This window comes from Netta rufina, assembly GCF_964035555.1.
Source record: "Netta rufina genome assembly, chromosome: 1".
Lineage (NCBI taxonomy): Eukaryota > Metazoa > Chordata > Aves > Anseriformes > Anatidae > Netta > Netta rufina.
The window spans coordinates 45,369,219-45,396,516 of NC_140123.1; positions in this window are offsets into that span (position 1 = coordinate 45,369,219).

Sequence of the window (27,298 nt, forward strand, 5' to 3'; positions counted from 1 at the left end):
GCTCCGTGTCCTAATGAGAGCACAAATCCCAAGGAATTTCCTGGAATCCCTTGAGGATGAAGGTAGCTTTTTGATAAATCTGTTTTCCAAACCACTCTATTCCTAGAAAACAAGGAAAAAGGGCCTAGTGCAAAATGGTAAGAAAATGTGGTAGTGTGAATAGTGGCGGTGGTGAAATGGTTCCTTGTGGCAGATCAGGCAAGTATTTTCAAGCATGTGTGTCTGCTTCTACTTAAAGTTTAAGTGTGCAGCTACTTACCCACAACTGAAAATTTGCCTTTTGTGGTTTCCCAAAGGCCAAGATGTGATGACTTTAAGAGGCAGGATTGTCCTCTAACTTAATTACCTAGATAAGGTTGCCTTTTACATTGTTAAGATAGTTTTGCCTCCTGTTTTTGTCATCAACCTTTAATGCCAGCCCCTAAGCAGAAACACCAGCAGCTAACATAACACAGGCGAAAGTACTGCAAGAGGACTCAGGTATGCTTAGGAGCACTGAATCCAAACACTGCCAACCTGATTTACAGTCCTCTCTCAGAAAAAAAATATATATATATATATAAATAAATAAAATAAAATAAAAGCATATATAGCAATGGTGGGGACCAAAACAGTCTGGGACAGCCAGCAACTTTATGAAAAGCCTCCAAGGAATTCTTCCTGCAAAGGGGTTTATTAAATCTCTGCACCTTCCCAGGCACCTTCACAAAAAGAAGGTTCTAGAAAAGTACTTAAAGTACTTAAAGTATGCTAGTATGCTGAGGTTTTCTTTTATATGGCTTTATTTTTCTGTTTAATCCAGGCTTGTCAGACACTCTGTTAGCAACAGGAATTGAAACAATTAAATATAAAATGCTCACAAAGCCACGTTACTGTAGGACTGGCATACTTTTAGCTACAAGCCACCCATTTTCCCCCAAAGAATGAAAGCACACATAGCCTTTACTCAAAGACAAGCCGCAGAATGCATTTTCTCTAATTCCCTCTATTATTTTGCTGTTAGCTGGGGAGAACTGTTTGGCAGGGTGTTAAGTGTCTGAAAGTACAGGGGAAAGCTTATTGTTTCACAGGCTGAAATCTGGCCAAATAGTACTTCTCTTTTCCTCATTGCTCCCACTTTTTGTTGACTGCCTGATGTGTGCTATTTTATACCTGTATCTTCTCTGTATGATCACATTAATTACATTCCATTCTTTCCACTTTGATATCTCATTAAAATCTTATAAATGATCATGCAGTGACCTTGAAGGACATGCATAATACATGAAAGTAAACCTGCAGTAAAATGTATTCTTTCACTCCTGACTGGCTACATCCCACATTTCTTTTCCTATCCCCAATGACCCCAATATGGGGAGTTATGCTAGCTGAGCCAAGGTATGCAGTAGTGTGCAAATCCACTAACTCCATTAGCTTTCCCTACTGATGACAGCTGCAATATGTTAATGGCTTATGTTTGGATGTGATGGCCCTGCTACTACTTAGGGCACTATGCTAATTACCATAAGATGGTGACAACAGGTGCAAGTGTCACATCATATCAGCATCATGCGAATGAGAAAAATAGCTAGCAGCACCAAAAGCAACTCAAGAAAATGTAAACTTTAGTCAGCAGCCTGTGATTCTCTGAAGAACTATTCTTTAATGCTTATGATTAAAGGATTTACAGACGGATATTGTTGCTTTTTCTGCAAGTGCAGTAATTTTGAATTCATAGGGATGTCTTCATAAGCTATTTAAAGTTATGTTTCAACAACATGCACTTATGTGGCAGTTCAAGTAAAATGCAGAAGGCCTGCCTGTATTTATGAAGATTTCCTTACTGAATAAAAGTTTTACTAAACCACATCTGCTGCAGTGAATACATATTGGAACAGACATGATTTCCAGCTGAATGAAATCACTACATCTCTTTGGCCTTGTGCTCTTAACATAGCTCTGCTCTATTGTCAGATTTGCTTATGCATATATATACTTGTCCTCTTTCCTCTTTGTCAGGGTTTGGTACCTTACTTTTCTCGATAGCAAGCAATTTACTAAAGCCCTGTAGTAGCCCTCCAGCAGGCTGAGCCAGCAAGACTGTTATCATCTTGCCCTTAACATAGTCCTACTATCTTAAGAGAAGTTTAATGCAATGCATATGGACATACCTGAATCCTTTGTTAGAAACAACAACAAAAAATACCTTAGGAGACAGCTTTATGTGAAGTAATGAATAGTTATTCTATTTTGCTGACTATTTGGGGAGTAAAAACGTTTTTCATGATAGTTTTTCTTATTATTATTACAAATGTTTGGTACTACATGAACCTACTGAAAGCTAAGATAAATCCTGAAAACAGAGCTCTGTTTTGATTTTTTTTTTTTTTTTTTTTGATGATGGTCTTCAATTCTGAAAAGAAAATAGGGATGAGATCACTCAATAACTTGTTTCCTATTGACACTCCATGATCTTAACTGATTTGAAGGCAGGTACAATTATGGTGACTGATTTTGATCTCTGGAATAACCACAGCTACAGAGTATGCAAGTGATTTGACTACATTGTGAGTAGTCAGTACAGTCAGTACAGTACAGTAGTCAGGAGCAACTTTTTAATTCACTAATCAAAATACTCTCACAATACTCAGACATAACCCTAATATTGACATTTAATCCAGGTGATCAGCTTGCTGTATTTCCATTGAAATGCTTTCATACTATTATTTTTAACTTATCAGCACTAATTGATAAGTAAAAATTAGAGACAGGTCAATAGAGAACTAGTAGTTACATATGAATTTCCAAAGACAGTCCTTAGAAATGGAGCAGTAAATGTAAAAGCAAAGGATTTATCCTCTACTTTTCCAAACAGAAGCTTCCCACTTGCTGTTTCAGTGATGTGAAAAGGAAGTTGTACTAAATGCAAGTGCGTCTTGACCATAAACAGGGAAGATCAATATTCAGTTCACCTGTCTGCATAAGTCTAGCCTGCATCATACAGAGTTACAAGTGCAGCTTTATCCAACTTGCATTACCTCTTCTCTTGACTGCACCACCATATTTTACGTGATAGCTTTACACTGACTGCACACTGGAGTGCTTTGATTGCATTATTCCTCCTTGTTGTTGAAATCTCTCATTTGGGAATGCAAATGTAAGTTTCTTATCTTACACTACAAAGTCCTATCCTTTGCCTGTATATGCATGACAGAAGAGTTATATATGTTAAGATGTAATGTTCAGAATGTAACAGAATAAAGACCAGAGCTTCAGGCAAACACCCACATACTCTACAGGTAACTGTACTCTAGTACAATAAATTATAGGGAATTTTCAGTGAAAAACTTGCATTTGCAATGCGATTTTACCTACACCTGAATTGCCAGAGACTGTCAAGGGATTCACACCCCTAATAAACATTTCTGCAGCTAAAATAAAACACAGCAGGGACCAAAAAAACATTGAAGCTGAAAAGTGAATATGTAAAGGGTGGCTGCCTCCTGACAAAAAACAGCTTGTCAGATACCCATGCCACCATGTGTGACCTAAAAGTCTGATTGCTGTATGCTGTATGCTGTATTCACTTTCTTATTGATATTTAATGAATTTATTTTTTGCATTTTCTGTTTTTCTTCGCTTTGCAAATAGGTAGCCATGGTGCTGCGTTGCTCCTCAATGGTGACATTGGACATGGTTAGGGAAGCTTCAAAGATTAGCCTCTTTGTGCAAGCAATTATTAACTAAGTGGTGCTACTGCAAGCAATGTGACTTCTGGGGCAAGAAAGATTTCCTGGGGCTGTTCTCAAAGTATTATTCTTCATATCTTTTATTTCATACACGTGTTATCAGGAGCCTGATTTGAAAACATAAGATAAATACTGCAAGGCCTTAATTCTTACATGAGTTCATGGACAAATTCTATGTACTCAGAGCATTGTAAAAGCATAAACATCTAAACATTTACCACAAATCTAAAGATGCTGAAGACAACACCCCACCCTCCCGCCCACCTCTCCCAAAGCAGTCATGCTGGAACGAAGCTCCTATCCCATATTCCTCCATCTGGCCAGTCATAGTCACTACAGGGACTAAAGGCCAACATTCACTGGACTTAATCACACAAGAAGCAAACCTGAAACCAAAGAGGCAACTTATTACCATTTGTAGATGTTTGTAACAGTAAATGAACATACTATTTCCTGATCAATCACATTCATTCCTTTAAACTGGGTAACTTCAACTATCATTTTTAGTAACTTTCCATTTCATTTGCTGCATGCTGCAAATATGAAATCAGTGAGGAAGTGAAATATTTTGTGTAACCTCATAGCCAATATCTCTTCTTGCTCTTCTGATTATCCTAACTTCTACAATATTTTAAAATTGTAAATAACAATTTCACTACTCCCAAAAACAGACATTTAAAAATGTTGTTATTGCCACTCTGTTTAAGCACATTGTCTCTGTTACATTCCCCCTGTATAGACTTAGCCTGAGTGAATTGTAACTGCAGCATGTCCAACTGTTTCTTAAATAATTCCCATTTTTTTGCACCAGGTTTCCCACATAGTCATGAGATCTTGCATCATTTCCATCAAGATGTTTCCATAAACAGTTGTTTATGTTACCACAAGCTATTTCTTCTAGTTAAAGCAAAGATGTAAGTAATTCATATAGTGACATATAATGCAAACATATTAATCTTCCAGAAAAACATCCCTACTTTATATAGTTACCTCCATCAAAATGTAGAATTTATATTTTTTTACAGAACTTCCACTGAGCCAAAACTCATTTTATTGCTTCCTCTTCATTTCCTTTTTGTATCATGAATTTGATACAAATCAGCCATACCTAAATCAGCCCTGCTCTATTTATCAAGATGGGCTAATTTCCTAGCTCTGGGTGCCAAGAGCCTCTGATCATGAGGTTCAGTCAATAAACTGACTTCAGTAAGTAAGCAATTATGCATTGCCTCTGGAAACATGCTTCCCACCTTACAGGTTTTGCATACTTGTTATCCCAGTAAGTATCTGTGAAATTAAAATCCCCCGTGATCAAAGTTTCAGGTTTTTTTATAAGTATCTCTTAGCTGTAAACATGTTGTTTGTTGTAGTTATTCTAAAACACAATTTACAAGGTAAAGTGTCTACAGTCACCACAGTAACTTGTTCCTTTTAATCAAGCAGCTATCTACCAGAAAACTGAAACACTGTTTTGCATATACACAGTTAAAATATACAAGCCATAAACAATAACACTTCCTCTCAGTTCATCTTTTATTAAATATAGCAAAATTAAAATTACAAAATTTTTGCCCTAATCTACAAAAAGTCAAGAAAGACCAAGGAATTCTCCCTCATGTCATTTACTTAAATGCCAAAAAAAATATTATCTCCAAAGACTTTATGTTAGGGATAAAGCAAGTACTGTTTTAAAATAACAATATTAATTTGGTGTAATTTATGAAATATCCAATATAAAAAAAAAAAAAAATGAGCAGTCACTTAAGTATATATGTATTTCAAGATGATGTTTGAAAAAGGAGGTTTAAACTTTTGCATACCTGCGGTCTAATAGGATATTTAAATCTCCCAAATACCTAACAGTATATATACATATATATATATATATTTTTTTTTTTTGCTGAAACATTTCTTTCTCTCTTTCTATTTATTTATTTATTTATTTTGTTACCTTGAACACAAAATTAGGACACTGAAATTGCAGATAGTTATTTATAGTAGAGGAATATATATCAGAATATTTGAAATTTCTACCTGAATAAGTGTTGGCTGGTCCCTCTTTCTGAATGTTTGTCACCTACTCTATGCCACACTGAGGCTTCAGGAAGCTACAAAGCAGGCCTAGATGTTAATTGAATAGACAGGTAAAATCATTATTTGCATTTTCCTCTAATCTTTTTTCTTCCACACTGTCCCTGCTACTTTCTTGATTGCTGTGGAAAACACCATCATCCTACTTATTGCTCAAGCCCATAAACAAGTCTTCAGCTTGGATCTCTGCATAGGTACTGTCATCCAAAATAATATAATTGAGACTTTATTTTTGAACAGCAGATGATAAGGTCTTTTCTGCTCATTTTCACAGTGAAGTCTTTTAACACCTCATATCTCAACTAGTCCTATTTTTTTAATCTCCGATTTCAACAAACATAACCTTTCTCCACTCATATTCTTGGCACAGATAACATACCTAACTGGCATTTTAACCACATTTGACTTATCCCTTAGGATCATTATTCTAGTTACATGAGCTATAGAGCTTCTTTTCACCAAGAATATCCGTCACATGGAGTACCAGATACTGAGGCAAATTCTCAGATTAATTTTACCAGCTTCCCATGTTACTGCTTAGAAGATCCCCCAGTCCTGCAAAACTGACTTTTCCATCTCTTCTAAATCCCTCCCTGAAGTTCTCTCTGGCTACAAACATCCCTTGGGAGCGATGCAATTATTCAATTAGCATGCCACACTTGTGTTCTCTTTTTTCTTTTCTTTTCTTTTCTTTTCTTTTCTTTTCTTTTCTTTTCTTTTCTTTTCTTTTCTTTTCTTTTCTTTTCTTTTCTTTTCTTTTCTTTTCTTTTCTTTTCTTTTTTTTTTTTTTTTTTTTTTTTCATTTTCCTGTACCCTCCACATACCCTGTGTATATCTGTCATTGGGCCTTGTCTTAAGCTGGGACTGTAAGCTGTTTGGAACAGAGATCACGCCTTTGTTTATGTTCAGCCAGCCACAAGGCACAGGGCACTGTGTGCCACTAGCAAGCAACAACTCAGCAATGGACCACCAGGGAAACACTTCAGTTTACCTAAACATATATGCAGATGCCTCCATATGAGATTCATCCACACTCCTTTTATAATCACTGAAACCTAATCCACACCATCAGGGGTCAGTTCAGTTGCTTAAGTAGTTGTCTGGCAACATTATGGATGCTCTATTGTATTTAATGCATTTCAGATTTATGCAGCAGGATGGCAGATATGGCACAGTACCTATGGGAAACTCATGTCCCCTGGACATGGCAGCTAGTGGCTGGGCAGGGTACTCTAGGAAGTCTCATATGGCATTATACACTCATGTTGAAGCAACTCTCTTGAGCCCACAGTGAACACGAGAGTAGCCAAAACATCTAGGTGACAAAAAATGCATTTAAGTGTCTGAATCAGGAGCTAAATCTCACCTTTGTTAAGTACTGCTGTTTAAGTGTATTTTCATCTGGCCTCTTCATTTGCTGTTTTGTTGAAAAAGGAGCTGGAAATAGTGGTTCGTCTTTTCTGGTAATCAAAACCCAGCAGCCTTTCCTCAGGTTCAGTTTTACTGTGAATTCAAACATCTATTTTACTACAAGTATCTCTCCTACATATGCAACAGCCATTCCTTTCATGGTTGGAAGTCCTCAAAAGATAACAGTTTATCAATCCTCTACTCACCTGCTGGAGATAGTTCTGTAATGGTTTACTGATCTGGGGGAAAGACTGCCAGTTGCTGTGCTTCATTTCCTCCACTGCTCATTGTAGAAGATAGCTTTTTCAGACAACATGCCTTGCAGTTCACAAACCTGCATTATCACTACTACTGAAATGATCAAAAAGACTTTGCACTTGTGTCACTGAAGTTATTTTCAGGAAAATTGGAAACAAAGAAAAAGGGAGATGAAAGCTTCTGTGAGAGTATCTTTGAAAAGCATTTAATTTAAATAAACCTGTCCATTTTTCTTGCCAAAGGAAAAAAGTCCAGACACTTTAAAGCCAAAACCTTTGAACCACAGTCTCTGAAGATCATTCAGATAAAGCTGTTGAAGTCGTGATGCAATAATGGGAAGAACTCAAGAAAGGGTTGATTTTGCCATCCTAAAAACCTTCTTTTGTCTCTGTGGCCAACTAGTCTTCCTTGAACCAGTTTCCTTGTTTTGTATCTTATGATATGAAAATTATATCAAGACCTGGCTTGTTAAAGGCTTCTTTGTTGGATTTTTCTTCATTGTAGAACCACTAGAGATAATGATGCCAAAACAGGCAGATTTGCAAATGGAGAGAAGGGAAAATAGTTTAGCCCAATAAGGACAGAAAGGAACTAGAGACATTTTGGTGTTAGTAAGAAGGGGAACAAAGCAGAACTGACAGGGAAGGCCATGTAACCAATTACCAGTAATTACTGCATTAAATTAAATGTCCAGTCTGCCTCTTAGGAAATCAATTACTATAAATGGCAGAAAATAAAAAGTGAGATCAAGATGTGAAGTCAAAATCCCTACTAAAGACTCAGTTTAAGGGCTGACTTCAGAAAAAGGGAAAACTTTGGGACCTAAATCTGTGAGTAGCCTGGTACTAAGCTAGATTTGTAGGAAGCAGTTCATTTCCTCCATAAAACAAAACTAGGGAGAGGAAACAATTTCACTTTTTTTTTTTTTTTTTTTTTTTTTTTTTTTCCCAGAATCTGTGGCCCCTGAAGAGGCAAGCAACATGTTTCCAGCATTGGCTGGTCAGTTTTGCACCATGGTAAGTTTGAAATCCCTTTGTCACATTAACAGTACACTAGGTGCCATACTAAAAGAAGAATGCATCTACTGCATTATGTAGCTACGTGCTATCCTGTAGCAACCAGCAGAGATACTATTAAGCAGCAGTGATTAATCTCTTCACAGCAAGATTCCCCACAGTGTGAGCTAAGCTAGAGGCTGAAGAAATATGGAGATTTTTTTTCCACATTACTTTGCTGTGCACCACAATAAGGTTTCTTTTAAGGTCTTTCAGCTCCCATTAAACGTGTTTCTTGGGACTTCAAAAAGCTTGAATAAATCAAGTTTGTTCTGTGAATATTTTAACCTTCCATCAACCTTCCAGTTTTTATTTTTTCCTTTCTCTTAACCTCAGTAAATTTTCAAGAGAAAATATTGGAAATATACCATTTGCATTTTCTTCTTCTAATTCACCTTTTTCTTTGATTTAACATAAAGTGATCTTAGCAAAACTAGTTTAGTGTCTTGGCCCTTGGATGCAATATGTATCTCATACACCCTGTGTTATGTGGAAACAGCAATGCAATAACTGTCTGCATGTACTGACAATACTGACTCTTTCAAGAAGATGATCTCACTCAAGGAGCTGTGTATTTCATTTCTGTATTAGTTTCAGTGAAGACACATACTGTATCTTGACTGGTTTCATTTTTTTGCCTCTGATATTGACATTAACAATTTTCCTTCATGTACCAAGGGAGTTTTCTGGCTGTGCTGAAACAGGCATTTTAAAACTCTACTCCATATTCTGTACTCATTGAGATATTGAAAATATGAATTAACGCCACTGAAATCAAAAGATGTTTACAAGTATAAAACTGACATGAATCAGCTCAGGAACAAACTCTTGTCTGTAAGCTCAAGTCATATGTTTGGTTCAGAAGTAATACTTAGCCAGAAGTAATATTTAAACTGCATCAAGATTAAGGAACTGATTTTGACATTTTTATACTCATGTCTTTTATGTACTGAGCATTCCAGGGTGAATACATAACTGCAGAGAGCCAGTGCACTGAACACACTACCTTTTAAATTCTGTTTTCTTGTGAAACTTGTTTTGCCCCGATGTCACAACCCAAAGCCATTACTATAGAGTCCATATCATAATTCAATTCACTACCTCCAGTGTTAAAATGAAACAAAACTAACGCACGAGCAAAAACAAACAAACAAACAAAACAAACAGTAAGTTCAATAGCTAAAGGCTACATCCTAGCCTGTGCGTTGCTTTGGAGTATCTGAGAAAAGATCTTGGCCTGTAATTTAGTGCCATCCATGGCAATGTGAAATTATTTCATCTTTGACCTTTTCATCACATACATGTGTCAGTTATGCACTTCATAATGATGATTACATCCTCTATAATAAAACAACTTCCAAAACCATATTGATTGGGGATCTTTGAAGTGTAACAAGTGTGTTTGCAGTTATGCAGTAAACACAGATGGGTACCATGGATTTGTGTAACTTGGTTTCTTTCCTGATGGAACCACAGATGAAGCAGTGCATGAAGTAATATAGACCCTTTTGTAATGTGGGCGTAAGGTCCTACAACAGCTCTCCCCTTATGTTTGCATGATGTATGCCTAGGACTTGCAGCCAGTGTGAACTTCATCACCAGGAAACCCCAGACAGTGTAGGTCTGTGATTCAAAAACCGTGACACAGCACAGCAAACTGAGCCCCAGTCCTTCTCTCCGTGCATTGCACTGATCAGTAAGGTAGACACATACTTTCTGTCCTCTTTCATATGGTGATGAAGGGCAGTTGAGGGGCTCTTCTGTGCTGCTGCTCCATATACATCTGAGTCTGGAAATGACAAGAAGAAAAGCTGAACAATGTCTTTGGAAGGAATGAGACAAGTTTGAAGTAAAAAGGTTGATTTGACAAGTACAAATCTAATACCTGAAACTATCATACCACTTTGGCACTGAAAAAGCAGGGAAGAAATGCAGGGAGAAAGATCAACTACTGCATCTCAGCAGTTTATCTGGAGGACTCCCTTTCAGTTTGATGTAGTTCACTCAACCTTATTTTGCCAGCAACAGGACAACACCAGATTTCAAATTACACAACATTTTAAAGTATCCATAAATAGATTCTTTAAAAAAGTGTTGCATGAATCAAGCACCACTTCCCCAACCATTGACTGCAACTGAACCATATCCATTCTTTACCTCAACAACATTCTTTTCTGTCTTGATACTTGAAATAATTGCAGATGTCTTCAGCTCTGTGACCCTCAGCCATATTTTCCTGATAGACTCCACTAACGACCAAACAAACTCTTTCTACCTGTTGGGTTCTACTTATCATATGTCACTGAGTCTAGAAAGAATCTTTAAAAACTTCCTCACTATAAACATATAAAAAATCAAAATACATGTATATCTACATACAAGTGCTCGGCACATTTATGACTGAGACAGTTCCCAAAATGAAGACAGTCTTAAACATATATAAAAGCTATATTTTTAATGACGATTAGCACTTACATTTTCTCCCAAAGTACATTACAGTCTTGGTAAATGCTAAGAAGTGCTACTGTTTGACTGAGGGAGGTGTATACACCTTGAAAAATATTGGAGTATTGTCATTTCTTCCAGAATTGAAAATACTGGATTTACATTTCATTGTAATCCATTCATTGGTTTATAGACCTCCAGTTCTCCAGGGAGCACCACAGATTCAGATGATCTCCCTGAATGCTAGATTTTGTATTTGAATCTCTGATTTACTGAAATATGTATTAAGAAACTTCATGTAGCTAGACAGTTCCCTATTGACTACACTTCTGAGGAGGCTCAGGAGCACAAGTTATTCCAGCAAGGATATGGAATAAATTATGCTCATTAATTTGCCTCTAGACCAGCCTTTCTCCACACAGTGGTATAATGCATTCGTCTGGTCAAGCAGACCCCATTTCAGTGAGTGTTTTATGCAGAGTATATATCTTGCAAGAGAACAGAACAGATCAAATATTTGGCATAGAGACTTACTTTCACAGTCCCTCAAGAAAACAGTACTTATTTCAATTTGTGGAGGCTTGCACTGTAAACTGGAAGATTTGGTTCTTATTTATCTGTGTGACATTCATTGAATTAGCCATCACTTTGAATAAACTTTTCAAGGGAGTTTGAGGATAAACCCCACATTATCCCATATAGGATCGGTATTCAAATCTGAAGAGGTGATCTCTGATGGGTAAACCACAAAGACTTTGACATTTTTATTAAGGTTGACACAAATTGACAGCTATGGGTAAAAGTCGGAATCCTAAAGCATGTTCTTCATTTACCAATTTTTTGTGCCTTTTTCACAGTAATATTTTAATCTTTTTATCTCAGTGATTTGCTACCTGAATTTCCCCAGTGAAGTAATGGGCCAATATCAGGGGCAGTAAATGTCCCAGATATCCCGCTCTGGAAATTCAAAGTGTTTCTGAAATCTTGTTATGTTTAAGAAACAGAAGGCTCCAACACTACAGATATACATTTTATTGTGCATATTTGAAAATCATGGAGAACTTTTAGATGTAATTCATCTTTCAAGAACAGAAAATAAAATAAGGAGGCTTCCTGGACTTTTCACAAACTTCAACTCTACATCTGGAGATTCACAGTTTATTTTGATAAAAAGTCACTTGCCCCTTTGCTAGTGACCATAGACCTTAACAGAAAGAGACATCCTGATTCCTGTGGATAAGTGAAATAGTCATGTGTTCAAGCAATATGTCACATGATGAGAAAATTAGTTCAGTTCAGTTCACTTTTCTCCTGGCAACGTGCTCAGCCTCCAAAGTTTAACCCTTTAGCAATGCAAAGTTGCTTGCCTGAGTATCCGGACTGTCTCCCACACAACGTCAAAATACTGCAAACAAAGCTATTACTACAGCATTTCTGGCAGCACCTAATCCACAAAACACTTGAAATGTGGTGCAAAATCTTGTTCATTTGGCATGAGACTAGCTGCCCTCTCTCAGGCCTTCTCTAACCATATGTTCACATCACTCCTGCTGACATTGGTGGGAATTGCTATGAACCCAGAGGAGAAGCCTATTAAAAACAAGTCTTGTTGTATAGGTTATAATATACATGTATGCTTCAGTTAGAAAAAGAAGAACTTAGCTTTATTCTCTACATAAGTCATAGGAAACTACTTGAATAGAACGGGAGTAAGAAAAATCTCTTACCTGGCTGATATCTACCTCTTGGAAATGAATGTTATAGCTGATCTAGCAGTATTTCTGTAAAGTGTTGAATTTAGAAGAAAAATCATCAGAATCACAGAATGGTTAAGGTACCTTTGGAGGCCATCTGGCACAACACCCCTGCTCAAGCAGGGAAATGCCTAGAACAGGTTAGCCAGGACCATGTCTAGATGGCTTTTGAAGATGTCCAAGGAGGAAGACTCCACAACCTCTCTGGGCAACTTATTCTAGTGCTCCATCAGTTGCACAGTAAAGTGCTTCCTGATGTTCAAAGGGAACCTCTTGTGTTCTGCTTTGTGCCCACTACCTCTTGACCTGGCACTGGGTACCACCGCAAAGAACCTGACTCTGTCCTCTATGCACCCTCCCTTCAGGTATTTATAAACATTGATAAGATCTCCCCTGAGCCTCTTATCCAGGCTGAACAGTCCCAGCTCTCTCAGCTTCTCCTCACAGGTGCTCCAATCCCTTCATCAGCTTGGTGGCCCTCTGTTGGACTCTTTTCAATATGTCCATGTTAAAACTTTAGAAACATTTTTAAAAAATAAACTAGGTAAAACTTACCTGCTGTTAATTCTATAATACCTTGGCAGAGAGCTAACTCCAGAAAAACTCAGAATATTTAAAATCTGAAAGAAACATGAAGTGCTACCTATTACAATAATTTGAATGGGGAAGTTCACAACATCCAGAGCACTTGACTCATATTTTCTGGAGATTATATTTAAGTCTACATTTGCTGTGTACCTGGAGACATCACCTTCACAGGTGGGAATGTCAAATGTTTTAACGATAAAAACTTCTATTTACTCTATGGGTAGAAATTGCTGTGCAATTTAAATCAGTTTCTCGTAGTAAATCAAAAACAGTTAAATGGTCCCTATATATTGACACTGTTTTAACAAAATAGCTGTTTATGCAAGCAAATGGATCTTTAGGTACCTTTAGGATATTCTATAAATTAAATTTAAGTGTATGGAACCCTTTGATTTATCAGACCTGGAATGTAGGTGTCTCTTAGCCACCTACATGTCTGACTAGACTTCAGCCATTATACTTAATATCTTATACTTTATATGTGTACATCAGCCAGGTTAGATAAAATACTTTCTAGTATTTAGATCTGAAAATAATAGGTGAAACATGCCTTTTCATTTTGGTTCCTTCATTGGGAACAATATAAAGTGCAATATAAAAATAACTTCACATTGTTTTGTACTGCAAAGAAAGCAAAATGAAATATAGACGAAGTGCAGATTTTTTCATCAATGTTGTTCATTTCTACTCAGCCTAAACAACTTATTTTTCCATATGTTGTGGAATATAAGTGTGTAATGTACGTCCACATTGCTAACAAAAATCAATTTAGTTTAAAGCACTATGAAGTTAATTAGACAATAACATCATTTTGTGACTAATGAATTAGGAAGTGTGTGTCAGCCTACTATATATATACAATTTTATGAAATTGTAGACTTTTTTTTTCTGACAATTCTTGCATATAATGGTCTCAGGATCAACAGTACAACTGAAAACTTCAGGTAATTGAATAATGATGTAAGAAGTCATTCTTTTCTAAATGGACTAGAGTGGGGGTCTGGACAGGGTAATTACAGATTAAAAGAGAAGGAGGAAACACTACAACCATTACATAGCAGGGGGCATAAAACTTTCTTGAGCTGTTTTCTCTTTACATTTGGAAAATGTTGATATTTCTGTTCTTCCCCAGTGAAAAAAATGCCATATCTCTTTTTAATTTATAATGGTTATTAACTTTCAGGATTAAAAACTGTACCTTGACTATGGTTCTGTACTTTGGATTTGTCTGACCTCAGGTTCTTTCAGCTTTCTTTTTGATCAGCTGGAAAGACAAGGTTCCTTGATCTGTCTGCCACTTGTAAAGTGAATTTATATCTGTCTGTCAATGTACACAGAGCCCATTTTTGTGGATGGTTTTACAGATATGTTCTGGAAGAGAGAAGAAGGATTCAGTTTTCAGTGTTGGAAATGCTTGCATCCCTTAGGACAGGTTATGCTTGCTCCTTTTCTCTCTCTGCCCAGGTATCATGCTGCTTTCTTATGACTTCTCAGCCCTCACCTTGTTGCTCAGTCAGCCATCGCTGTATTATCTTGACTCACAACTGTAATCCAACACTCTTTCAATCTCATTCTCTTTCCAGATATAATTCCAGCTCCCCAGTCCTAATTATTCAGGCATTACTACACTATGTTTTTATCCAAACCACTCTGGACTGAAACTTTTCCTCCACTGAGCTTCTTTCTCCAGTCCCATTGTCCAGCCAAACTCTATTTTGACAACACGTCTTTGTCAGGTTTCTGCAGTCTCCTGTTGGCGTTAGCACATTTTTATAATTTCCTGATTTCCTTGTCTTGCAAGCACCACATCTCCCTACTTGAGGGAAGATCACGTCACCCTCTTTCAATATTCGATATTGAAATACTCAATATTCAATACACTGACTATAGATGCAGCCTACATAAGACTATACTCCTAAATTATAAACTAGTAAAGTGTAATGAACCATGCTCTGAGAATATATAACATAATAGTTTTTTGTTTATTATTTACCGAGACTTTTTATAACACTGAACTATCCCTGAGTTGTGATAATTGCTAATAATTTTAAATAATATATTACTTGACAACTTCTATATTCAAAATATATTTTTGTTATGCTATAATTTAATAAAGAACTTCCGTTTGCAAATGTTTTTTATCAAGGTATACAGTTTCTCCCACTAAGGGATTAGTATCTGCAGTAAATGTTCAACGGCAAAATTGCTGGGACTACAGAAGTGGCATTTAGCTGGAAGAAATGAAATGTTAAGTATGCAAATGGATCATGGATGATGATTTGTTCTGAGCCTTGCATGAAACATGTCTATAAGGAATACTGTACAGACTCGTGGATGACCCAGAATGTAAAATTTTTTCATTTGTAAGTTAAAATGTCACGAAAGCATCACAGTAGTTAAACTAGACAGTCAAACTAGCATATTAAGGAAATCACAAAACTGATCAAAAATGCTTTTTCTTTACTTTTTTTTTTTTTTTTTTTTTTGGGGGGGGGGGAGGAATAGCAATCTGTAGCTATGAAAATAAACACTTTTTTTTTTTTTTTTTTTTTTTTTTTTTAACAGTAAGCCAAAAGTCTTGTAAAGCTTGTAAAGTGCTTAAAAGCATGGAAGGAATTGGAGTGGTAGAAGTGAAGGTGTGACCTTCCCTCTTTTTAAAGTTTTGTAGATTTACAGTCTGATTCCTTCAGAACAAGTATCAGGGAAAGAAAAAGCACTGTTAACTCCTACACCAACATTAATTTAAAAATAGTTGTACAGCATTTCCTGGTGCTAGATACTTATCTAACTCCTGATTATTTGAATTGTTCATTACCTAATATATACTAATGAACACTGATATAAACACAAACACAAAACACTGTTCTGAAATTTTCAGTACCAAATATTTCTGTTTACAGATAGACATAATTCATGTTTTATTTGCTCTTGAAAATGCTTATATAACATCATATGCAGAGTTCTGTAATCACAACAAAGACTATTTGGTTTTTTAATGTTACAGCTCAGATCAGTAGATACAGCCAAGAATGGGTCCTGTGAAACAAGACAGTTGAATTTATCTGAATATTTTTGAAGTTACTGATAGTTTTCTGGGCCCTGTTCTCTTGCCTGTCTCCCTTGTATTTTGATGGGCACAGACCAATCTGAAAATCAAGAGAAATATTCAGCTGATGCTAAACATTTTAGGGAAGGAAACTGGATGTCAGTAGGAGAATGAAAAGGGCAGTTGATGTGGAATCACTATGGCTGCTAAAGGACCACCATAGTCAGAGGTAACAACTGAAAATCACATGAATGGGCCCCAGTATGCCTTACTGTCTGGAATGAATCAAAATTATTAAAATCAATTCCATCCACAATCCTCTTGATAGCCATAACAAATTCACCTTTTAATACGTAACTCTTTGTGATAAAATAAAAATCTTCTTTTCAAAGAGAAAATCACTTCAAACTTCAGAAAGATTATGTAAATCAACTGTTTATTCTGCTATCTTATTTTGAACAGGTGATTCTATATCAGACAGGCAATCATTTGTCTGTTCTACCTGTATAGATATCAATATACAATGCAATGCTCAGTAAATATCACAGTTCTCAAAATGAAGACTACAAAGCTACTGATCAAATATTATTGACAGTAAGAGTAATCCTGGTTTTCTGTCTCTACACGATAGTAGAGTGGTGAACACTGGCATCACTGTGTAGGCTAAGGACAGGCATGCCACAAAGACAACCAATCTCTCATCTGAAGAAACATGTAGTTTCCTCAGGTTCTAGATGAAAAACTTTGCTAGGCTGATTAACATCCTGGATATCTATGCATAAAGAATGCTTTAATTCTCTACTGTGATCACACCAGCACCTACTTTCACCTAGATTAAAGACATAAATAAAAAAGCCAATTTTGTTAAAATAAATAATTTGACATTGTGAGTTTCAGAAACAACTCTACAGAAGTGGTATATTCCAGTACAAACTGCTGTAAAAGCTTTAAAGGTATATTGGAATACATATTTTCATATTTTAACCTGTTGTTTCTTTTGAAACAGAAGGCAGGATAGAATTAGATGGAGGGTCCTGATCATTCCATCCCCTCAGGTGAATTTCATATGTTGAGGACGAACACTGAGGTCTGCTGGGAAAGATGCAGTTTGTCTTTTCTTGGGAATAAACAGGGCAATGGATTCAGGGCTATTACTGATACTTCAGATTGGATAGATATTTCCATCAATCAGAAACTTGCAGTATCATCCTACAAATAAATTTGTACTTGACTAAAAACTGTTATTTTCTGTAAATACGATACTGTCGGAAGTGCACCTTTGAAACAGCTAACATCAAGATTTTGTCTCAATAATTACCAGCAAATGGTGTTAAATCATTTTGGAGTAACCACATTTTTATAATTTCCTTATGAAAATGTTTTCTTTACCACTGTAAGGAAATTGAAGTGAATTTTTGAATGTTTGTGGATGCATTACATGACAATTTCTCTGCAGGCACAAGCACACTGAAATGAGAGTGTTGCTGCATGGCATGGACCACGGTGCTGCCAAACTTTCTCCTCTTTTCCCCATTCCACTGTTTTGGTTTCTTATGTTCTTATTTACATATGTGCTGTCCACAAATTTGCTTAACCCATCTTGTTCTGTCCCATTAGTACCCCAGATAACTGAGGGGACTATAGAATCTATTCACATGAGTCTATGTTGCTGCAAACATGCCAAATGATGAATCAGAAGCAAACTTAACCATGCTTCCCTACTTACTATCCGTGAAGTTTGATGACAAGTATCATATGTATCAGATCTGCATTTCTGATGGTTTCTTTCATTTCATGAAAGGACTTTCTCCCTTGCCAAGTGTAAGAGCCAGCCTATTAGAAACCTTCCTGGAAAGGAGTCATGATAACTTTGTATGAGGGATTCATGTGGATTAATCTGCTTATATGAGAAAACACAGGTCAGTACACTGTGTGCTCCAGCAGTTTGTGTTAACCATAGTAATATATGCTAGTTAAATTGTGCAAGTATTTAATGAAAACAATAAGAATTAACAATGTACTTGCAAAAAGTTACTGGCCTGTAATTCTAAAATGTATTTATTTATATATTTGCATTCTTACTAACCTTGCCAGAATACTTTAAGATCCAGAACTCTTTCAGTCTTTGTATTTATCTTAAGCCTAATAGAGTTAACAGTCTGTTGAAATAACCCCAAATACCCAGGAGGAGAAACTGCAGAAAGGGTGGGCAGGTCACAAACATCCTATGCAGTATGCCAAAGCTATCTTAATTATTATTATTATTATGCGCTGTTTCTATTAGTAACATACAATGCCTGTATCACAGTGTGGTCCCAATGGCAGCTTCTGCGTAAGCAGCTAGAATCTCATATCCTGCTACCTATGGCTACCTTGCACTTTTCTTGGTTCAGAGTCGTGAAGCCCTTCACATAACTCAGCCTCTAAATCAGCAGAGTGTATACGCATAGGCTTAACATTAAACATACCTTGAGACCTGTTTAGATCCTCTGGTCAATTAAGAAATGCATATAACTCATTTTTTAAGTCAATCACATGCTCAAGTGCTTCACCACACTGTGATCTAGGAATCTAGAGTTGAAGAGGATGTGTTTAAATAAGTTCTTCAAAGGAAGAGGATGGAAATAATATGGCAGACTGTTCCATGTGCAATGCAGCTATTCTGCCCTTCTGGTGACAATCCTTACTTCTTTCCCATAAACCTTGTGGACCATTTCACTCTTTCAGTTCCTTAGAGAACTTCAGGTCCCTTTCCCTGCTTGCAGTCTGCACCCTCACCACATCCCTCTCTCCCAGACATCTAACACTATCTCCAGCTGTTCCCTGTGCTCTGGTCCAGGAGGGAGGCACTGCAGGGCTGGACAAGCTGGCTGGGGTGATGGCTTTGCTGACTGGCTGGCCTGTGTGTGCACTGACTGGCCAAACAGCAGCCTAGCTGAACACATCACCCCTGAATTCATATTGATGCTTTTCTTTCAGAGGGCTTTAATTTGATTCTTCCCCCTGCATAGATCACATTCCTTCTTATAGTTACCTATGAACATGTCACTACTGCTTATTAAATGTCTATCTCTGAACCAATAAATTACACAGAAGCAGTAGGAAAAAGGTAAAAGACTTACTAGGACTGGAAGACTACTAGGGCATAAGACTGTTAGAATGCCATATATACTGAAACACATCAGTTTAAAAGATCACTTATAGAAACTATATATTTCTTAGGTACTTCAATGAAAAATACAGGTTTATTGTTCATTTGATGTCACAACAGTGATCTTGAATAAAACACAGTAGTTATACAGCAGATAAACACCATTCCACTGAAAACCATCTAGAAAAGTTGCCTAGGAAACTTAGTGAGATGAACTCACCCTGATTCTCTATAGGACTCCTGACTCAGTTTTAGTACACTGAAATTAATCACTGAAATTAACCACTGACACCTGCCTACTACATCCGTAGGTGCATCAATCTTGATTGTTTGCCCCTCACTTGGTATTATGTGAAGACTGACTCCTAGAACATTGTTATATCATTTGCATTGGCAATGACTTAGCTCTTGTTACAAAAATCAGGTGTAAAACATACCCCAAATATTCTGAAACATACTTTTAACTATAAGTAAATAATATATGTATATATAAATATCCTGTCTCAAGTAATAATGTATCTTCAGGAGTTTCCTGGAGGATATGTTAACACTGAAATAGGTGTAACAGGAAAGGATTACTATGAAGAAAAAATAAAAAATAATAAAAAAAAAATAATAAAAAAAAAACTGTGTAAATAGTTGCTAAGGCTGAATCTATTATGCTTGTTCAGAAAGAGATGAACAAGTCTAAAACTTTTATCTTGATAGATCTTATATATTATGTTTTATAACCATCTATAGAAGTTTTAATAATTCCAGAGAAAGGAAAGAAAAATTTGCTGTGAAATCTGTCATACAGACTATCCAAAGTAATAAAGCAGTGCACTTTATATTGTACTTTGGGGCTGATACTGTCAACAGTGCAGCAATTGAATTGACCAGGAATTTGTTTGTGCTGGTACTGAGGTAGCATGTGTGCTACAGTAGGTAAGTTCATAACAACTGAGAAAGAAATGGGCAAGATCTGTCTGTCCCACAGGATATAGCAAATGAATTTTGAAATTTAAGGAATCAAAATCCACCTCTTCTCAGTTCAGTATCATCATCAGTCAACACCAGGTAAGATGGCTACTTTTGCTCTGTAAAACTGAATAATTACCAAAGGCTTAGCAGCATGCCTTCTTCTTTACTTGTTTTGTGTTACTTTCCTCCACCATGGAGCTTTTGGCTTCTCTCTTCCAGTTCAAGCCCCATTACACCATTCTCTTTTCCTGGCTCACCATGAACATGCATATTACCCATTATTTTCCATGAACTATATAGAATCTCTCACATCTCTTCACTGAAAATTCATCCTTTCATTTTTGATGTCTTCCCAGGCACCTAGCTCTAGCTTAACTGAATCCCAGACCAACAAACCCAGATGATTTTTTACAACTTTTAATTAATATCTCAAATCTTCCCCCTTTCCTGCCTTTACTTCTGTTTCTGCCAAATTTTTGCTATTCTTCCAAAAAAGAACAGCAACACAAGTCATGACCTTCCTTCCTCACCTCGGCAAGCATCTCTATTTTCCCTCTCCTTTTACAAATCCTGCACTATTTTCTGTCACAGATATTGACATTTCTCCTTTGCTCTCTCCTCCAAACCTTGTCCATGTGCCCCAGTGAACCTGTTCTATTCCATCTCCACACATCCTTTGTTGCTTCACACAGCCTCTCTCTTACTCTTAACCTCACACTCTATTTTGACTTTCCTCTCACAGTACAATATGCTTTAGATGCTTCAGTCAGAAAATTTCACTTTTGACCTTTATTTCTTCTTCAAGTACAGCCTTAACTCTTATCCATTTCATTTTAAATTCATCAAATAGCTTGTTTACAATAAAGAATCTGTAATTCTCCCCCTCCATTTCCAGCCTATATAGCCTCCAGGACAGCCTTGTGCCCCCTGCTCTCTGCTGAAACTGTTCTTTGCCAGAAAATCTAAAACCCTCTAGCAATTCTTGATCCCATCCTCTTTGACACATCCACCATCTTTTATGTAGATACCTTTCCTTTTCTTTACACAAGATTGTGTGCTCCTTTTTCATCACATTGTCTTCTACCAGCCTTCCTTTCTATTCATACTTTTGTCCAATCCTTCAGTAATCCATCACAAATTTCTTCCCCATGCAGGAAGGAGTTACAAAATGGCTCTTCTCTTCCTTTTTATTTATATTACTCATAAAAGAAAATGAACAGCGGATTCTCAAAGACCTACCTTCTCTAAACCGAACCATCTTTTTCATTGCACAAGAAAGTCTGCTTTGTGAATTTCTACTTGCTTGTGGATTTGTAACTTCTCAAGTTAAAGAGGGCTAAGCAAGTCCTTTATCTTCTGACAAAAATACTCTACTAACCTTTTCTGGATCACTGGTTAACATTTTCATCTTCCTTCCTGTATCTCAGGCATATTATAAAATATAAGACCATTTAAAAAAAAAAAAAAAAAGATATATATTGTACACCCATACCATCCAGACTGTACTAGACTGTATAAGATTTCTAAGACTTTTGGCAAAGATGATTTCAAGATAACTGTTTCTGTGTTCTCTTACTCACACGTACATGCACAGAGCAAGTCCTACATCACATTCTATCTAGGTTATTGCAACTCTGTTTTCTCCACCATTAATAAATACTGTTTGTGTTATACTTGAATTGCTATTGCAAAGATTACCTCCTATCTCATTGCTTACATATTTCCTATCAGTATTCCTCCATCTATGCCCATCTACTTGTAAGTATACATGGTTTCTTGTTTTATGGTTAAATTGTATGCTCTTTAGGGCATGGTCTACCTGTCTCTTCTGTGTTTGCACATTGCTTAATACAATGATGTCCTGGTTCGTGACTCCTAGGTGGACAAGTAAATAATAATGATAATATCTCCACTCTTCCTTCTACAGAGCTCACCCACTGAGCTGACGGCCTAAATGAAACCCAGGGTGATTAATAATGCATCCTTTTACTGACTCTTACACGTTATTATTCTTGTCACCTGTCAGGATCCACTTTGAAGGAAATCTGTTGTTTTCTCATGAAAAAGAGAGTGAAAAAGAGGCAATTTCTTTTGCCCACATCTTCAGAAAAAAAAAAAAAAAGATAATAATAATAATTAAAAATAGATGAATAATAGTGGCAATCATGAAAGAATTAAACCTTCCTTCTGGAAGATAGTCCCAGAAGGTGCCAGAGTTTTGAGGGGTTGTCACAACAATCCCTGGACATTGTATTTGTAATACAACTTTCAGCCCTATTCCAGTACTAATTAGTGTTTTTTATTGTATGGACATTTGTCCACTGAAAACTAGACTGCAAGACCATCAACCCATTTCACATAGGCCAGTGAACCGTAAGTAGATGATAATGAATTTTGGTTCCTACCAACCTGGACCAGATTTGAAGCAATGACCTAGAGGTGAGAAACTCTACATCTCATTACTATTCCCTGGAGTAAAACAGTTCTCAAATCATGGGATGAAAAGAAGTAGGGAAAAACCATGCCTTCCTGGTGTGAGTTAAAGGTCTCCATGAACTTTGAATTTCAAAGCTTTGTTTCAATCATTAATTTAATTCAACTTAAGTACACTCTGAAGTCTTTAATTTATACAACCAAGAAACTCAATAGTCAAAATAAATAGATATTAAAACAATTTCAAAAAGAACTGAAAGGTAGTTCCTTCTTGTTCCCATTCACCCATCCCCCTACTATTTTCTTTTGTCACAACAAGCCCAATAAGGGGGATAAGATTAAATATGATTGCCTACTATTCTGTCTAGCTGACAGCTCACCTACAGTGCTCTCAAAAATAAATGTTATGGCTGTTTTTGTATAAGCTTCAAACATGTATTTGGCCTTTTAATATTTTATTTGGTTTTATTGATTTTTGCTTTAATACTTTAAAGTTTTGTAGCTGAAAAAATTGTCAGCATAGTGAACTACACAAATAGACCAGTTTACATATGGATGCTTGTAAGATCCTGAGCCTGATCTTCTTGAGCAGTAGGCTGATGGAAAAGTTATGGATAGATTGTAAAGAAAAAATGCGTATTTCAGCTTTTGCTAAATGGGTCTTGTGAAAATCAGATGTCAAAAGATTGCAAACGGGTACCATAGAAATAAAAGCTAAAGAATAAACATAATGCAATCAAATTCATTCTCACTAAACTTTAGACCTTCTGTTGTAATTCTTTATATAAAAAATTCTTTTTTATTTTTTCTTGACCATTAATACTGATAATTATATCTGTATTTCTCTAAGAATATTATGAGTTGTCATTTCTGCATAGTAGCAGATTGAATTTATTCACCTTACGGATATATTATTATCACAGATAATAACTGCAGCATGATAATTATCATTAATTATTCATTTGGATTAAGAGGCAAATAGGCTTGCATTCAAGGGTCTTCCAGAGCAGTGTTCATTGTTCCAGGGCCCTGTGTGCCAGTGTGACTAATTCATACTCTTTTCAGTGCCACTGTTGACATCTGACCGGTCCCATATGTATTTATTTCAAAATATTATAAAAGGAATAAGTGCATCATTTCAGGACATAACCACTAAAATAGACATATGGTTCTTTTCTGCCCTCTCAGTGAGAATATGCAATTTTCTATTAGAAGATGTGCTCACAGAGTATCATTTCAGTAGATCTGTGTGTATGCCCTATCTTTGCATTCCTGTGTCATCCTGTTTAAGCTTATATAAGCCAATATATTTACATAATAGCTTTTAGCACAAATAATAATGTGTGAAGCTGTACACTTTTCTGTTCACTGAACATAGTATTTAGTCAAACTGATTTTAATCCATTCTGAAGCAGAACTAGGTTTAATGTACAAACATCTTCTCAGTGCAAGGTTAGAAAAAGCCAAGAGAAAGGAAAAGAAATAGATAGAAAGAGAGTACAGCTGATGAAAAAGGGACAATAAATAATATAAATGCTAATTCCTTTATGCAGCTTTCAGCCCATGCTTATTAGCAAGCCTCTCTCTCTCTTTCATTCCCTCTCTAATCTTTGCTTCATATCTAAAAAAATGTCTTGAAGGTAGTAACACGATCATCTGAGGACCAACATGACAGCTCCAATATGCACAGAGTGATAAATGTCAGTCTGGCTTTTATAGCTCTGAGGCTGCACTTATATATGCCCTCTGTGACTTACCATCTTTGCTTCCACAGATGATTCCTTTTTATTGTTAATATGTCAGCATGGGTCCAGTGCTATTGAATATGAATTGTTCTGTAATAGTCTGGAACACTTCTTCTCTAACTTTAGTTTTACCTTGTTTCACTATTTCTATGCTTAATTTTAAGGTCACATCTCTAATGTTCTGGAACAAAGGCAGCGGATTCCATTTGGGGCATCATACATTTTATAGGTTATAAAGACAGGACAAGGAAAGAAAAAAGCACATAGAGACAACAAAATGAAATATTTGTTATCAAAGCTGTTAAAATACATTATGGGAATAGCAGGGGCTGCAGATTTCAAGATAAAGACAGTTAAAAAGGATATTATTGTAGTAATTTTCATAATCCCTTCTTGCACACAAATGCACCGACAATCCTGCATTGTTGGCAGGGAGGCATGGGTACTTGGGTCAAAAGAGATGGTGGGACATGACAGAAACAAACAACATATTTGCAGTTATTCCCATCAAAATATGCACCTAGGAAGAAAGAGGAAAGACAACAGAGCTTCACAGCCTGCCTGTATTATGTCCTCTTAATACTGACACATTCACTCTAAAGCTGGCTACAAACACGGGCAAAGTCATCAACTGATACTTTAAAAAAAAAAAAAAAAAGAGGGAGGAGCTTGAAATGGAAGCAGAGTTAGAGCAGGATTAAGTGAGAATTGAGATAGGATGGTTGGAGTGAAAGACTCTCTACTAACCAGAGACAGGGAAAGTAGTGCTTGTTCGGACTGGAAAGAGCAATGCAGGCTGGCAACATAGAATGAATGGCAACATGAATGGTCTACAGAAATTCAGTATTTACCCTTTGCATTGTGGAAGCATTAGGGACCAGCAACTGACCACACTGGAAATAGTACAAAGGAAAGGAGACATTTCTTGAACCTTTCACAAGACAAATAATTTGACACTGTCCCACACAAGATCCTCTAAATCTCCTTGTCTCTAAATTGGAGAGACATGGATTCACTGGATGGACCATGGAGTTAGATAAGAAATTGGCTGGATGGTTACACTCAAAGAGTTGTGGTCAGTGCTCAGTGCACAGGCAGAGACCAGTGATGAGTGGTGTTCCTCAGGGGTCTGTATTGGGACCACTATTATTTAACATCATTGTCGGATTCATGGACACTGGGATTGAATGCATCTTCAAGAATTTTGTGAACAACACCAAGCTGAGTGGTGTGGTCAACACACTAGAAGGAAGGGATGCCATCTAGATGGACTTTGACAAACTTGAGGAGTGAGCTTGTGAAAACCTCTTGAAGTTCAACAAGACAAAGTGCAGGATCCTGCATCTGTGTTGGGGTAATCACAAGCATGAATACAGACTGGGTGGAGAATGGATTGAGAGCAGCCCTGATGCAAAAGAGTCAGGGTGTTGATGGATGAAAAGTATGAGATGATCAAGGAACTGGAGCATCCTGCCTATGAGGAGAGGCTGAGAGAGATGGGGCTTTTAAGCTTGGAGAAGAGGTGGCTTGGGTGATCTTATCAATGTGCATGAATATCTGAAGGGAGGGTGCAGGATGTAGATGTAGATGTATACACGTAAGTGCCAGGCTCTTTGCAATAGTGCCCTGTGCCAGGACAGGAGGCAGTGGGCACAAAGCAGAAAACAAGAGGTTCCCTCTGAACATCAGGAAGTACTTTATTGTGTGGATGATGGAGCACTAAAATAGGTTGCCCAGAGAGGCTGTGAATTTTCCCTCCTTGGAGGTCTTCAAAACCCACCTGGACATGGTCCTGGACAATCTGTTCTAGGTGTTTCCCTGCTTGAGCAGAGCGTTGGGCCATATGGCCTCCAGAGGTCCCTTCCAACCTAAACCGTTCTGGGATTCCATGAAAAGAATGCTGAGACAGGGGAAGGTCCAGCTGGGTGTTAGGAAAAGGTTCTTCACCCAGAGAGTGGTTGGACACTGGGACAGTCTCCCTAGGGAATTGGTCATGGCACCAAGCTGCTGGAGTTCAAGTGTTTGGATGATGCTCTCAGACATATGGTTTTGGTCAGACATTTAGGTAGTACTGTGTGGAGCCAAGAATTGGACTCAAAAATCCTCGTGGGTTCTTCCAACTCAGGATATTCTACATTTTACTTCAGGAATATTGCATAATGTGACATAACATTAGTACCTCAGGGCATAACTGGTATGTGGCATGGGCAGACAAAATTGCATTCATCAAGCCAAGGGAAGCGAAGGTCCATGCATTTAGCATAGCTGTGTTATTCATATTTTGTTTCCAAACATTTCTTCATTCAGATGGTAGAGAAACGAGGAAGAGCTTTTTATTTGGTGATAAGTGTTTGGTGGTGTTTGTTTGGTTTTTGTGTGTGTGTGTGTGTGTGTGTGTGTGGTAGGGGGAGGAGCAACAGTAAGGCTCCTAGGCTGGACAACAAAAACAGCATGAAAGTATTTAAAATTAATTATACAGTGCAGTACTATACAGAAAGAAATAATAATAATAATTAATAAAAAAATAAAAACAGCAGCACAATGTTGGCAAAAAGAAAAAAAAAATGGTGATGAAGCCTCCAGGAATCTTTTAAAAGATAGAAATAACATCAGACCCAATTTTAGCTTTGT